Source organism: Suncus etruscus, chromosome 5 (assembly GCF_024139225.1).
Source record: "Suncus etruscus isolate mSunEtr1 chromosome 5, mSunEtr1.pri.cur, whole genome shotgun sequence".
Classification (NCBI taxonomy): Eukaryota; Metazoa; Chordata; class Mammalia; order Eulipotyphla; family Soricidae; genus Suncus; species Suncus etruscus.
The window spans coordinates 15272551-15287756 of NC_064852.1; the positions used below are offsets into that span (position 1 = coordinate 15272551).

At 51.6% G+C, this 15206-nt stretch overlaps 1 protein-coding gene across 1 annotated transcript in view; it reads left to right on the top strand.

The window, feature by feature from the left end:
* Positions 1-4472: 4472 nt before the first annotated feature.
* Positions 4473-15206, top strand: part of GARNL3 (GTPase activating Rap/RanGAP domain like 3) — a 131411-nt gene continuing 120677 nt past the window's right edge. Inside the window, exon 1 of the mRNA XM_049774130.1 lies at positions 4473-4502. The gene's annotated coding sequence lies outside the window, so the exon portion shown is untranslated. The remainder of the gene's footprint in view (positions 4503-15206) is intronic.

The following is a 15206-nucleotide window of genomic DNA, read 5'->3' on the forward strand; positions in this document are numbered from 1 at the left end:
GATGGTTGGTACCCCTCAAGGAAAATGGCAGAGCTCTGCCTGCAGGCCAGGGTAGGTCATAGGTCTCATCAGGAGCCCCCCAAAAGCTCCTTCCCTTCCCTTTAGTTGAACACAAGGCTGGCGAAGTGTCCATGCAATCGGACAGCGACAACCCTGTGTGAACGGATAACCGGACGCAGCAGAGGAAACCTTGATGTGAGAGAGCCCAGCCCACTCTGCAGAGTAGCTCCTCGAAGGGATTTTGCTTTCAGAGAGAACCCACTCTTGTGCCAACTGAACCGAGAAGACGTCATTTTTGTTTTTCTTATCGAGATGGCCAGTATTTCTTTTTAGCATCTCCCTTCACTTCCCAAGCCCCGTGCTTATATATACCCTGTTGGCAGGCCAGGAAGAGGAAGCTGGCGGGGTGGGGGGGGCTTTCACTTCCAGCTGCTTCTGCAGCTCTCCGAGCTCTGTGCCACATCTCCCTCGAAAACACTGCGCCTTGTGGCTTCATGTGTGACTTGGATCAACCCCACACTACACTGACAGTAGTGGGTAATTACATGTTTGGAGGAGAAAACAACAACAAAACTCACCCCCACCACTACTATTTTGAAAGGACAGATTCTCTGCACAGGTCACCCATACCTGAGTGCCTGCCTGCCTTCTTTTCTTCCTTCTTTCCTTCCTTCCTATCTTTCTTCCTCTCTCCCTCATTTCCTTCCTTCCTCCTTCCTTCCTCTCTCCCTCCCTCCTCCCCTCCCTTCGTCCCTTCCTCTACTGAGTGCTTCCAGAATGGAGATATGAGTACCTGAGAACAAGACAGGCTCAAGCCCTGCCCAGTGGAACTGGCCACAGAGTGAACAACAGGGTAAACCAGGATGGACCAGCCTCTGAGTCTGCAAATTCTATTGCAGAGAGAACTTGAAGGTACTGATAAGCTGGGCAGAGCAAAGGCCAGGCCCACTGAAGGCTCCAGGGCACAATATGAGCATCACAGTCTTTTGTGCAGAAGTGGTTTGGGTTTCTATTTCCCTGCAAAATCCAAGTCCCACGTGCGTGAGAACTGCGGCTTCTAGAGGTTGATAACTTGGCCCATAGCCTACCCGCAGGTCTCTGTGCTGCCCCTGAGCAGCCCCGAAATCCCCTCTCAAAGCACCTCCTCGGGAAACCAAGCTCTCCCCTCTTTATCTGAATGACTGACCATTTCCGTCAGGAAACAGTAATAAATTTCCTAATTAATTGTGGTATATTCCTTAACAGATCTCGTGCCAAAATGCATGGTTTTCCCACTTAGCATTCAAAATGTTGCATAGAGCGTAGTTTTCAATTTCTTACGTATTCTTCGACGTATGTTGAAAATTGGTTTCTACATTTTAATTTGTTTCTCGTTCAACTGTCGCGCTCTCTCTCTCTCTCTCTCTCTCTCTCTCTCTCTCTCTCTCTCTCTCTCTCTCTCTTCCTCCCCCCAGGTTGTCCCCCCTCATCCCCGCATACCCCTTGCATGCCATTGTGTGAAGACTCTCTAATTCCTGTGAATTGTCTCATCCACAGTAACCACTGGACATCATCCCTCCCTCTGTGGGGTTCTTTAGAATTTTTGGTGAAGTATTTTGTTACCTCAGTCTTGTATCAAGTTGCTGTATTTTTTCAGCTTGTTACACTGATAATAATTGTTCCACTAATTAAATACTTTAATGTACAAACATCTTTGTTTACTTTGAAATTAAATGTGTTTTCCAATGAATATGGCTTGATTGTATTCAAGTTCGTGTGTGAAAGAAGGAAGCACTCCCTGAGAGATTTCTAGAATCTCCATGATAGATTGGGGGCCATTAGTGCTGGAGTCACTGCAGAGGGAGGAAGATGGGGTCATTTAGGGATTCATTTCCGAGATCCCTGAAGACATGAAGGTGAAGGCAGGGATGAGGGTGGTCAGGTATAATGAGGTTGGGGAGAGGCACCAATCCTGTCTCTCCTCGAGGAAAGGCTTTGAGCGAATATTGCCATCCATTCCTGAGATCCAGTCTGGAAAGTTCTATTGGGCATTGCTCAGGAGATAGTACAGGAGTGGGGTACATGCATCTGACCAAGTCAATCGCGGGTACCATGTAACCTGAGTCACACTGGGCAGCTCAGGTGATCCTGGGCACCACAGGACCTAAGCATTTGTGGTCCAAGCATTGAACCATCGACACTCAGCTTCAGCTTGGCTGAGTATTGCTGGGATTGGCCCCTTGCCACTAGACTATTGCTTGGGATCCCCTGCACGCCCCCAAAAGAAGATAGTGGTGGGAGGTGTGTGTGTGTGTGTGTGTGTGTGTGTTTGTGTGTGTGTGTTGCTTGGGATCCCCTGCACTCCCCCAAAAGAAGATAGTGGCCATGGGGGCTTCTGGCCTTGAGTCCCTCCGTCTCCCAGCTAGTAGTGACTTGCAGAGCCGCAGCTGCCCAGTTGCCAAGCGCTGTCTCCCCATCCCCTACGTACACTCCCCTGGCCTTGCCCCTGCTCCAGCTGGCATTCTAAGCTCCCACAAGCTTCGCACCCCACTTGCTACCGAGCTCCGGTTCCTGACCCCTGGGCGGTGCTCTGATTGCGGAGAGGTGAGAGCGATGGGTGCAGCACCCCAAAGCCTCCAGGTCCAGGACTCACCCATGTGGGTGGCCTGCCCAGCCCCGCCCGCAGCCTCCCTGAGTCAGGGATTCGCAGAGGACCCCGAGGCAGCGACCAGAAGGTGCTCCCCCACTTCTTGGTCTTGGGAGATTCCCGATCTGCTCAACAGGGAAGCTGAGACTTGGGCGGGCTGGGCCTGGTACCAGCCTCCGAGCTCTCCCTCCCGGGCGGGCGCCTGCAGAGGCGGCGAGGGGCGGGGCCAATCGCACGGGCGTGGTCATCTGGTGGGCGGGGCCTGGGGCAATCGCGTGGGCGTGGTCGCCTGGTGGGCGGGGCCAGGCGAGGGCCGGAGCCAATCGCGTGGGCGTGGTCGCCTGGTAGGCGGGGCCGCGAGGGAGGGCGGGGCGTCGGCGCGGCCCTGTGGGGGACCCTTTCGAAGAGAAAAAGGCGCGGCTGCGCCGGTGGCCGGCACCAGCGGAATTCCGTTCGCCGTCGCCCCCGGAGACGATGGTGGCAGCGGCGGCGCCGCGTTAGGAAAGGCCGGGTCTGCTGAGGTAGGGGGCGCGGGAGCGGAGCGGCATGGGGGACTAGGTGGAGGGGTGCGGGGAGCGGACCGAGTGCTTGCTCGCTCGGCTTGTGCCCGGATTGAGCCGCGCGGCGCGACGGGCCTGGAGCTCCGAGAATCCCGTGGGCCCGGCGGGGGCGTGGCCAGAGCGAGGGGCGGGGCCCTGGCCGGCCGGGAGTGGGCGTGGCTTAGCAGGCGGGGCGGAGTCTCGCTCCCTGTGGCGAGGCACGAGGCGAGGCAGATTATGGTTCGGGGTGGGGCGGGGGCGGGGCCGAGACAGGGGGCGGGGCCTAGGCCTGTGGAAGCGGCCAGAGGCTGGACTGAATTAGCTCAGGGAGGGTGGAGCGACCCGGGGCGGGAGGGAGTGGGCGTGGTTTATCATCGGGGCGTGTCCTGGGCGGAGCCTAGCTCCTAGTTGCGAGGCGTAAGGCGAGCCAGAATGAGGTTCGGGGTGGGCGGGGGCGTGGCCTAGGCTGGGGGCGTGGCCTAGTCTGCCAGACGCAGACTGGACTAAGCTCTGGGTGGATGGAGCGGGGGACGTGGGGGGGAGGGGGCTGGCGGGGCTGGGAGTGAGCGTGGCTTCTCCGTCGGGGGCGTGTCACAGGCGGAGTCTAGCTCCTTGTAGCAAGACCTGAAGCGAGGCAGCCTGAGGGGCGGGGCGGGGCCTAGGTCGGCCCAGGGCGAGAGGGGGCGTGGCTTCTCCCTAGGGGACGTGCCGTGGGCGGAGTCTACCGCCCAGTTGTGAGGCGGGGGCCTTAGTACTATGGAAGAGACCAGATGCTGACTGGACTAAAGCGCTGAGGGCAGGGAGTGAGCGTGGCTTCGCGTCTCCGCCGGGGGCGTGTCGGGGGCGGAGCCTCGCTCCCTTTAGCGAGCTCGGGGCGGGGGCGGAGCCTAGGCCTGTGGAAGCGGCCGGACGCCGACTAGAGAGACTGGGCGGAGCTCCGCCCCAGGGCGCGCTGCGAGGGCGGGTAGTGGGCGTGGCTTCTCCCTCGGGGGCGTGGCGTGGGCGGGGCCTAGCCCCGGAGCTCGGCGAGGCCCGAGGCGGGCGCCCCGGGTTGGGGGCGTGTCCGGGGCGGGGCGGGGCGGGGCTTGGCTGCGCCGGGCGCGCGAAGCGCTGCTCCTCCGAGCGAGCGTCCGTCCGAGCCGTCCCCCCTGCGTCCGCCCTCCCTCCCTCCCTCCCGCCGAGGCCGAGCCCACCCGAGCGCGCCCGAGTCCGCGCGGCCCCCCGCTCTCCCTCCCGCCCGGGGCGATGGAGCCGGAGCCCGGCGGGGCGGCCGCGGCGCTCCTGCGGCAGAAGAGGGCGGCGTTGCGGCGCAGGGGGTGCAGCTTTGACAGCCCCAGGTACGATCGGAGGGGCGCGGCGGAATCGGGGCGCCGGGGCCACGTGGGGGGCGCGGGCGGCGGGGGGCGATCGGCGGGCCCGGACTGCTGCGGGTCCGGCCGGGTCGGGGTCGGGGCGCCTGGATATCGCAGGCGGGAGGGAGGGGGCTTCGACCCGGGGGGAGCGTCCGAGGAGCCAGCCTCAGGTTTTGGGGTGCGCGCGGTGGGGGCCCCGTCTGCCTTTGGAAAAAGGGCTCAAGGACAAGGTCGCCGGGACCCCCCCTCCGCGGACCCCAGGGCAGGGCACGCCACCTGCTGCCCAGGTAAGCTCCGCCACCACCTGGCTGAAGTCGCCCCAGGACCCCGACACCCCCTAACTGCAGCCCCACAGAGCAGAGACGCCCTCCCTCCGCCTGGACTCTTCCTTCCTACACCTGGCCTCGCCCCCGAGGGGTCCCCTCCAAACTGTCACCCGGACCCCAGTCCCTCCCTCCCTCCCTGGAGGAGCCCTGCCTGGTGACAGCAGGGAGGGACACGACATGGGGGGCACGGGCATAGGGGGAAAGCCAGGACAGGGTGGTGTGCTACCTCCACCAGGTGAGAAGGAATATTCCAGGCCAAGGGAACCCCCCCCACCCCGTCAGCTGCTCCTGACCCGCAGCAGGAGTGGGGAGGGGGTTCCAAGGGGACCCCTCTGTCGCTGCCCACGGTGGGGGGCATTTGCTCTTGGTGCCAGGCCAGGAGGGCGTCTGCCCTGAGTCCCTGCTGCCCCTCCCACCATGCTCCTTTCTTGTTAGAATCTTATTTTCTTTACTCTTTGAATGATACCGCCTGCTTCTCCCCCTTTAGTCCCTTGGTCTTGCTGCCCCTACCCCTATTCTACCCCCTCTGTCTGCTCAAGGGGTGCCCTGCTGTATAAGGGTATGGACAGTGAACACCACGAGGAGACTGGGTGGCATCACAGACTCCCCCATCTCTCCTTACACTCTGACTGCTGGAGCATGAAGGGTGGGAAAGGGTGTGCCCTGGGTCCACATGGGGCCATGTTTGGGTGCAGCTCTCTCCAGAACTTTCTGTGACGATGGAAACTGCCCTCTGGCCTTCTTTAGAGCTATGTAACCGCAAGCCACCTGTGACTCTTGAGGCTCTAAAAAACATGCCCTGTGCAGTGAAAGTCTGAAGTCTTCGTTTTCTTTCACTTGAAATAACTCCGTGTGCCCAAGGGTTCTAGTTTTGGACAAAGCCGGTTTAGGGACCGTCTCTGTCAACCCTCTCCTCTCCTTTAGGTTTTAAGAGTTTGGAGCCTGAAAGACTAAATGATTTGGCGGGGAAGGGCTCCGGAGGGTCCTCCTGCTGCTTAATGGCATACAAATTATAGGCGATCACAATGACCGTTTTCCTGGCTACAGAATGATGTATTTGCAGAGGATGGTATATTAACCCACCCTTCGTTACTGTTCGTGCAGTTGACTTTTAGTGTTCTCAAAGGTACCCCAAGACTCTGTGCATTACCATGTAAGAATAACCGTTTCCTTAAGATAAATTCATACAACTGATGGTGAGTTAAGAAAAGGAGCATTTTAAAGATGTTCGATGCTGGGCCCAGAGAGATAGCACAGCGGCATTTGCCTTCCAAGCAGCCGATCCAGGACCAAAGGTGGTTGGTTCGGATCCCGGTGTCCCATATGGTCCCCCGTGCCTGCCAGGAACTATTTCTGAGCAGACAGCCAGGAGGAACCCCTGAGCACCGCCGGGTGTGGCCAAAAAAAAAAAAGATGTTCAATGCTTTAATGTCAGATTGCCAATTAGAATATCCTACCAATTTATGGTTCTCCTGAAATCATTTAAATGTACCAGTATTTTTGCATCCTTACCATTAGGCATTATCATTTGTAAATATTCACCAAAGCGGTGCCTTGTTTCAATCTGAATAATGTTATTTATTAGAGTGGTGGGGCTTTCCCCCCTCATATTCATCCTTTATTTTGTATTTCTTCTGTAAACAAAAAATAGAGGCATGCACATTATCCATTTTTCCTTGGAATGTTTATCCTTTCCTTCTTAAGCAGAAGCACTTTGTGAAGAAGATTTGGGGATTCCAGAGTGAATAGGTAGGATGTTTGCCTTGCATATGTCCAACCTGGGTTCAGTCACCTACACCACATATGATTCCCTGAGCATGACATATGATCACCCCACCAGGAGTGCTCCCTGAGCACAGAACAAGGAGTAAGCCATGAGCACCACTGGGTATGGCCAAAATTCTCTTTCTCCAAAATTTATTTGTTTGTAAAATATGTAGACAATTTTTTTTCAGGGGTCAGAGTAATAGCACAACAGGTAGGGCACTTGCCTCGCACACACGGGTTCGATTTGAAGCATCCCATTTGGTCCTCTGAGCACTGCAATTAATGATATCTGAGTGAAAAGCAGAAATAACCCTTGAGCATCGCCGGGTGTGACCCCAAAACAAAAATAATTTGTTTTTAATGTACTGTTTGTCTTTATGCTTTAGGGTGTTTCTTGTTCCAGTTTTTATTATCCTTTTTAAAATTCATCAAATTTGTGATTTAATCTTGTTTATATTTTATTAGAAAAGACTTCTCTGACTTAAAACAGACCAGTGCTTGTCTTATCTCTCATAGTGTTCTGGTTGTTTTCCCAAATTTCTCCCTTTAATCCATTAATCCCAATTATCCCACTTTGAGAGAGACTGGTAAGCCCTGCCCTCCCTTAGGCTGACCAAACAGACTCGGGGGAACTGAAGAAAGAGGTGACATGGGTGACCTGTGGCACACAACACCTATGCCAGAGTGTGAGCCCTATTCCAGGCACTCATTCCTGAAGGCTCTAATAGGCAACAGGCAATGAGGATGTGCAGCAGCGTCTGAGGCACTTCTGGTGAGCATCCAGGGGTCTCCCTTGTCCCCCAAGTATCAAACTGAGAAGTCATTGTCTTGGGGCTCGGGCTGTGCAGACTTGGCCTCAGTGCACTCAGACATCTGTTGAGCTGGGGTTGGAGAAGAACCTGCTTTCAGGGGCATCTGTGTTGAACTGTGTGTGTCAGCTCTATAATCTGGGTCCCAGGAGACCCAGAAGCTGGTGGGCCAGAGGTCTCTTTGCAAGGAGTTTCTCTTTGCCCTGGATGTGCTGTTTCCAGAAGGAGCGGGGAACACTAGGGAATGAGAGCGGCCTGGGATACACTTCTGTCCTCTCAGTCGTGGAAATTGGACTAACCCCTCTCTTAGCTTGGCTGTGGGCTTTGAATGAATGTATAATTGGCACAAAGCATCCTGGCAGGAAGTCATTGATTCACACTTAGGAAGAAGGTCTCAGCAGTATACGATGGAACCTAGCCACAAGTGAGCCCGTAGAGTGGACCTTGCAAGAATCTAATCTAGATGTTAGATACTATTCAGGTCAGCCTCTCTGAGATTGGCTCTCAAGGGGTGTTCCCTAGATTGGCAGCATCAGTCAGACCTGGAATCATGTTAGAAATGCAGATTCTTGGGCCCGGATGGGTAGCACAGCGGCATTTGCCTTCCAAGCAGCCGATCCAGGACTAAAGGTGGTTGGTTCGGATCCCGGTGTCCCATATGGTCCCCCGTGCCTGCCAGGAGCTATTTCTGAGCAGACAGCCAGGAGTAACTCCTGAGCACCGCTGGGTGTGGCCCAAAAACCAAAAAAAAAAAAAAAAGGAATGCAGATTCTCAATGCTCACCACAAAGGTGCACAATTTCTGAGGGTGGGCTCTAAGAACCAGTGCTCTCTGGTCTTAAAAACAGTGTTTTGTTTTTTTTTATTAGGGGAGGTGGGGGGTGTTGGACCATGCCTGCTGTGCTCAGGGTTTATTCTCAAACCTAACCTGGTATGAGAAATGCTAAGGGGACTTCCTGCTTAAAACTCTTTCCTATGGAGAAGCTGACTCACTAGGTCAGGGCAGGTCTTTCTCTCCAAATCGGATTTTTAACAAGCTTACAGTGAGGCCAGGTGCTGGCTTAGGGACACACTGTGAAAATGATAATTCTAGGGAAGTGGGAATGTGGGAATCTTCTCTGTAGCAACTCCTTGAGCTGCTCACCTAGCTTCATCTTATTTTGTGGATGGGGGAGCCCGCATCTGCAAGCCCTCGTACCACTGGACAGCTCTGTTCTCCTGCTCAAATGCTGAGCAGAGGCATCTGGCCCAGGGTCACGAGCCTCCGCCTCTCAGTGCTGGAAGGAGAGATGCTTGTGGCCAGTCCAGGTGGAAAGTAGAGCCTGAGATTGCACAGTGGCAGTTCCATGGACCAGTGGCTCTGAGTCCTGGCCCCCCAGTGGGAAGCATTGCCAAGTTTAGGATGTGAAGCAGGACTTGGAATGTGTCAGCATCTTTTCTGATTGGTGCCTTCCCAGCTGCTAGAAATGCTTTAAAGATGATCAAAGGCTGGGGATGACAGACAAAGGAGAATTTTTGGCTCATGCAGTTGCCAAATACTGGGGTAGACCAAGTGCTGCCAAAGGCTAGATCTCGGCGCCCAAATAGCATCATCAGGAGCCTTAATTTTCGGGGTTGGTTTTGCTCTCAGGGCTTTCCTCCGAGAGGAGAGGAAATCAGCTGTTCTCGCCTGGCTCACTCACTCTCATTACACAGGCCCAGCAGAAAGAGTTTCTTTCCTGGTGGTTCTAGAGCAGGGCTTCAGTACTCTCTCCCATAACAACCCCTTTCTACCCAAGAAATTTTTATGTGACCTGGATATAAAAATAATCAGATGTGCTGATTAAACATATGCCAGTCTCAAATCATGATTATATTTTAAAACAAAACTTTTGTGGTCCCACATTTATTTTCTCAACTCTATATGGGATCATAACTCACATATTAAGAATGTAGGGTCTGGGGGTCAGAGATATAGTATAGGCATAGGGGCTAACTAGGTTGCTTTGCATGTGACTCACCCCTGTTTGATTTCCAGTACCACATATAGTCCCCCAAAGCCTTGACAGGTGTGATCCCTGAGCACAGAATCAGGAGTCATTCCTGAGCACCTGCCAGGTACAGCCCCCAAATAAATAATAGACAAAAGAAGAGCTTGGGAGGGAGGACAACATGATTCAATGTCACTATGTACCTAAAATATTACTGTGAAAGATTTTTAATCCACTTTGGTAAAAAGAAAAAGAAAAATTTCTCACAAATTGAGGGGGAAATAATGGAGGTTACCAAGACCAGACAGTCGTATGAACATTAAGTAGAAATAAAAAAAAAAATGGCCAGACTTAAACACCAAATCCAAAGCCAACAACAACAGAATCGACACCCAGTCTACAACATGCTAGACACAGAGGGGATCACTTATACTAGCAATCCGGGGGGTAAAGGAAGGGGATTGGGATGCATGCTGGGAACAGGGGTGGAGGGAGGACAACATTGGTGGTGGGAATGCCCCTGATTCAATGTCACTATGTACCTAGAAAATTATTGTGAAAGATTTGTAACCCACTTTGGTCAAAATAAAAATTATTAAAAAAAATAAAATAAAATAAAGACCTTGGGTCTCAAACCTGTCCCAGGCTTGACATTCATTGGATGCCCTGGATTTTATAACCTTGAACCAATCATTTTGACCCAAAGGGAATAAACTCGCAAATTTATGAGGCCTGGATAGAGAACAGAGGGCTTAATTAACTTCTATCAAGAGAATAAAAGGGGCCCGGAGAGATAGCACAGCGGCATTTGCCTTGCAAGCAGCCGATCCAGGACCAAAGGTGGTTGGTTCGAATCCCGGTGTCCCATATGGTCCCCTGTGCCTGCCAGGAGCTATTTCTGAGCAGACAGCCAGGAGTAACCCCTGAGCACCGCCGGGTGTGGCCCAAAAACTAAAAAACAAAACAAAAACAAAAACCTCCACCACTACCCCACCACCACCACCATTACCACCACCCCACCACCACTTGGCCCAAAGGAAGATCACCATTTATCGCCTGGAGACAGGGAGCTGGTGACAGGTGCTCTCCCACCCCCCATGACTTCTGGGAGCCTTTCCAAAGTACAAATACCAAGATGCCCTAGAGGTGCAGAATCGGGGTGTCTGTATTTTCCATTCCAGTTGTAAAGTCGACCTCAGCTGAATGGTTAAATTATACTTACTAAGTTTAGCCTTGGTGGGTGCGGAGCCCTGTGCAGACAGAAGATTTTGAATTACAAATGGAAAGCATCTTTTCTCCTCTCCCAAATATTGCTTCCTACAGAGTGGCTTCCTTATTAGTGATGCATGGAACCCACGCCTTGAAAGAACAGATTTGATGCCAAGACAAATGTGCTCCTGTTCCTGAATGTGGCTTTTCAGGCCAAGAGAGGTTCAGAAAAGAACAATTATCCATTCTGCATTTGGACGCCTTTTCTTCTTCCCAGTGTTGCTCTGGCCTCTTTGATTCTTCCATTTCTTTTTCTTTATTTGGGAGTTTGGGTTCCACGGCCAGCAGTGGTCAGGGGCCACTTCTGTGCTCTGCTCAGGGTCACTCGTGGCAGTGCTTGGGGGATCAGATGGAATGCCAGGGACTTAATAATCCCTGTATTGTTTCTCTGGCCCCGTTTTGGATGGGAGTTGGGGAATCACCTGGTAGTACTTGGGGGGATACTCTTAGCTCTGTGCTAGGGTGACTCCTAACAGTGCTAGGGGGCCCAAATGGAGTCCCAGGTATTGAACCAGGTTTGGCAATTATTAAACCAGATGCAAGGCAAGTCCCTTAAACCATTAACTTTCTCTCCAGATACTGTTTTTTTATTCCTTTTTCCAGGAGAAAAATCTTCCCAGGCACCTTTTGGGTTTTTGTGTTTGTTTGTTTGTTTGTTTGTTTGTTTCCTTTTGGTACACCCAGCAGTGCTCAGGAATTATTCCTGACTCTGCACTCAGAAATTACTCCTGGTGGGCTTAGGGGACCATGTGGGATGCCAGGGATCGAATCTGCATGCAAGGCAAACACTCTACCCACTGTACTATCACTCTTTTTTTGGGGGGAGGGGTTTGGGACACACCCATTTGATGCTCAAGGGTTACTTCTGGCTAGCTTGGGGGGACCATATGGGACTCCAGGGGAACAAACCGCGGTCCTTCCTTGGCTAGCGCTTGCAAGGCAGACACCTTACCTCTAGCGCCACCTTGCTGGCCCCTGAACTATCACTCTTTCCCAAGTACTTTTGTAAGGAAATGTTGTCAGGCAAGCTGTTTCATAGTCTTCATTCTTCTACATTATTTTAGTTTTCTTTCTGTTTGTGTCAGATCCTGAAGTATTTATTCATCACAAATGCCTCTGCTGCTCTCCACTTTCCTCTGAAAAAGCAGCTCTCTTCCCATGAGTGAATGAATGCGAGTGAGCAATGAGGGGAGGCCTGGGAAAGACCACAAAATGCTGTCTTGTGTAGGGCTCTTGACTGCCAGAAGAAAATTAATTGTCCTATTTCTCAGTTCTAAGAGAAAGGGGAAGAAGCAGCTTGTATTATTCACTAGAAGTTTAAGTTAATGCACACCAGCTTCCTTTCTTGGAGGAAGACAGTTGCTAAATTAGTTTTGCTTTCCTAGGTGAATAGAGAAATTAGGTATGGGGGGTCTGGAGAGCTGAAGATCTGAACAGCTATGAGGTCTGATAAGCAGTGCTGTGGGAAAATGAAAAGTGAGTTGGCTGATACAGTGTATGAAACTTCAGGCTGGTTTTTCCCAGAAGGAGAAAATGCTGGAGCAGCAAGCAAGTTTGAGCTGTGGACTATTCCACACATCTGACTGTCTCTACGCTGGGACCCACTGGACAGTGAGCACAAATACATTGAGCAGTGAGGGGCAGCCTCTATTCAAAGATGTTTTTCGTTTTGTTTTGTTTTGTTTTTGTTTTTGTTTTGGGCCAAACCCAGTGGTGCTCAAGAGTTAGTCCTGGCTCTGTGCTCCCATTAGACACAAGGGACCATATGGGATGCCAGGGATAGAACCCGGGTTCTTCCTGGGCCTTCTGCGTGCAAAGGCAAATGCCCTACCACAGTGCTATCACTCTGGCCCCCAAAGATGTCTTTCAAAAGCTGTGCTCTGTCAAGTTACTTGGAAAAAAGAAATGATCCAATGGAGATCTCAGCACAATCCTTTACATCTATAGTAAAACTAATGTCAACCTATCTTTCTATCTCGGAGATACAGCTAGGATGCCCGTCTGCAAAGAAATAGGTGACTGTCACCCATGACAGGCAGAGTGTGCAATCATGTGGAATTGGCATGTTTTTATTAGCCATGTTTTTTTATTTCATTTATTTGGGTGGTTTGGAACGACATCTGCTGCTCTGGTTCTGTGTTCAGGGGGTTGCTCTTATAGGTATTCAGGGAACCAGGTGATATTGGGGTTCAAACTGAGGTTGGTTGTATGCAAGGCATGCATTTCTTTGACCCTGCTAGCCATATTTTAAAGGACAGGAAGAAACAGTTGTCAACTATTTTGTTGACAACAGTTGTCAACAGTTTTGTTGACACACCTCACATTGCTCAGGGCTTACTTCTGGCTCTATACTCAGGGATCACTCCTGGTGGACCATATGGGGCACCTAGGATTGAATCCAAGACAGATGCATGTAAGACAAGCGCCCTCCCTGCTGTATTGTCTCTCCAGCCTCCAGTAGTTGTCACTTTAAGAACTCCCTTCACTCCAAATACAATCATCTCAACATATAATCCCTACTAAGAATAATTGGCTTTCTTTTTTGTTTTGTTTGTTTGGTTTTGGGGCCACACCAGGCAATGCTCAGGGATTACTCCTACTCCTAGCACAGTGCTCAGGAATTGCTCTAATCAGTGCTCCAGGAACCATATGGGTTGCCAGGGATCAAACCTGGATGAACTGTATGCAAAGCAAGTGCCCTACCCTCTGTACTATCTCTCCAGCCTTTAAAAATAATTGACTTTCTTGGAAGTCAGGCTGTATCTTGCCTTTACAGCACCCGACTCAGATAATCTGTGTCCTCGGGTATGCTATTGAGCTTTGCTAGACAGACCATGGAGGTACCTGGAGTGGCAATGTCTGAAAGGGTACACTGGGTCTTTGTGTACTAAGGGGATGATGAAGAGGGAGGGATTCAAAGAAAAATGAGGGGGAATGGAAGAGGTTTAGAAAAGGGACTCAACAAATAACATGGTTAATCAGGAAGATTTATGATTAACTTTGTAAATCATGGTGCCTTAAATAAAAATGTAAAAAAAAAAAACATTGGGGCTGGAGAGAGAGTAACAGCAAATAGGGTGGTCGCCTTGCACATGGTCGACCAGAATTTGACCTCTGGCATCTCATATGATCCCCTGAACACTGCCAGAAGTGAGCCCTGAGCACCACCGAGTATGGCCCCCAAAGCCAAAAAGAAGCCACAATAAAAATTTAAAAAGCAGAAAGAAGGAATGATCTGGGGCATCAAATGTCAAAAGATCAGGCTGCTACCTGTGGTGCTTCAAATTCAAATTACCTGCACCTTTGATAAGGGCTGATGGGGCTGGTTTCTCTGGAGCCAACCGTAGTGAGCACAGAGGAACAGTGGTATCAAAGGGACATTTGCCTGCAGGAGTAGAGGAATCATAGTAGGACATTTCTGTGTCTTCTTTGATTTGGAGTTGAGTTTACTTTTTTAGCTTTTTGTTTTATAGAGCTCTTTCTATCTGATGGGAATGATTCCTCAAAGAGAAAGATCTTAACATGGGTAAGAGGGGGCTTTACTTGAAAAAAGATAAAAACCCACAGAGTTTTATCTTGAAAACCACTAGCTGCCTGTGATCCCACATTTGAAAAGGCGCCAGAGGCAAAGGGCATAGCCATCTGTGTGTGGCCCCAAGCTAGACCTGAAATCGCTGAGCAGCTGGTTCTAGTTTGTTCCCTCTTCACCCCCCACCCACCATCCCCCATGCTGGAAGGTGGCCCTGCAGAGGGAAGAGGCCAGGGCATCAAGCAACAGGGGGGCGATCTGTACTGGGTGGCACCTATGCAGAGCTCCAAGTCCAAGCTGAACATGTCAGTGGTACTGGCTGGAAGCACCCTGGTAGCTTCTGTAACTGGAGGGACTAATCTCTGAGTTGCTCTTTTATACCTCTTGGTGTTTTGAACAGGAAAGATCTAATGTGTGCTATTCTTTAGACTCACAAGGTCAAATCCCCCTGGGCTTCACTGTGCATCACTCAGAAGGAAGGTGGGGCAGCTCTGCCCAGTGCAGGAAGTCCCACACCCGTTAAATTCCAGAACAAACCAGTCTGCCTGATATTACTCAAAAAGAGGGTCAGCCCACAGTCTGCTGCAGTGATTGTCTACAGCATGCAATTCAGCCCTGATGGAGGGACAAAGAGCCTTCTTCCCCTGAAACACTGTCATCAGCAAAGCCACCATATCCCACCAGGAAGCCAGGCAGACTTGAAGTTGCCTCAGCTCACTTCAACCACTATAAAGCAGCCAAGGTTCAACCATGCACCCTGAAACCCTCACTTTGCACCCCCCCCCATATCTTGCTCCACTCAGCTTCTGTCCCCAGAACTTCCCTGTGGCTCCAGAGACCTGGGGAAGCATCGAGTGCTCATTCCCAGGCTGCAGTGCTTCCATCAGGGCCTGAAGAACCCAGTTGCTCTACCCAGACTGCCTGCTGGCTCCCTTCCAAGTCTCATGAGACTTAGATCTTGCATGGGATCTAAGCCATGACCGCAGTGGAGACTGCCAAGGAGGGCAGGACAGATTGATG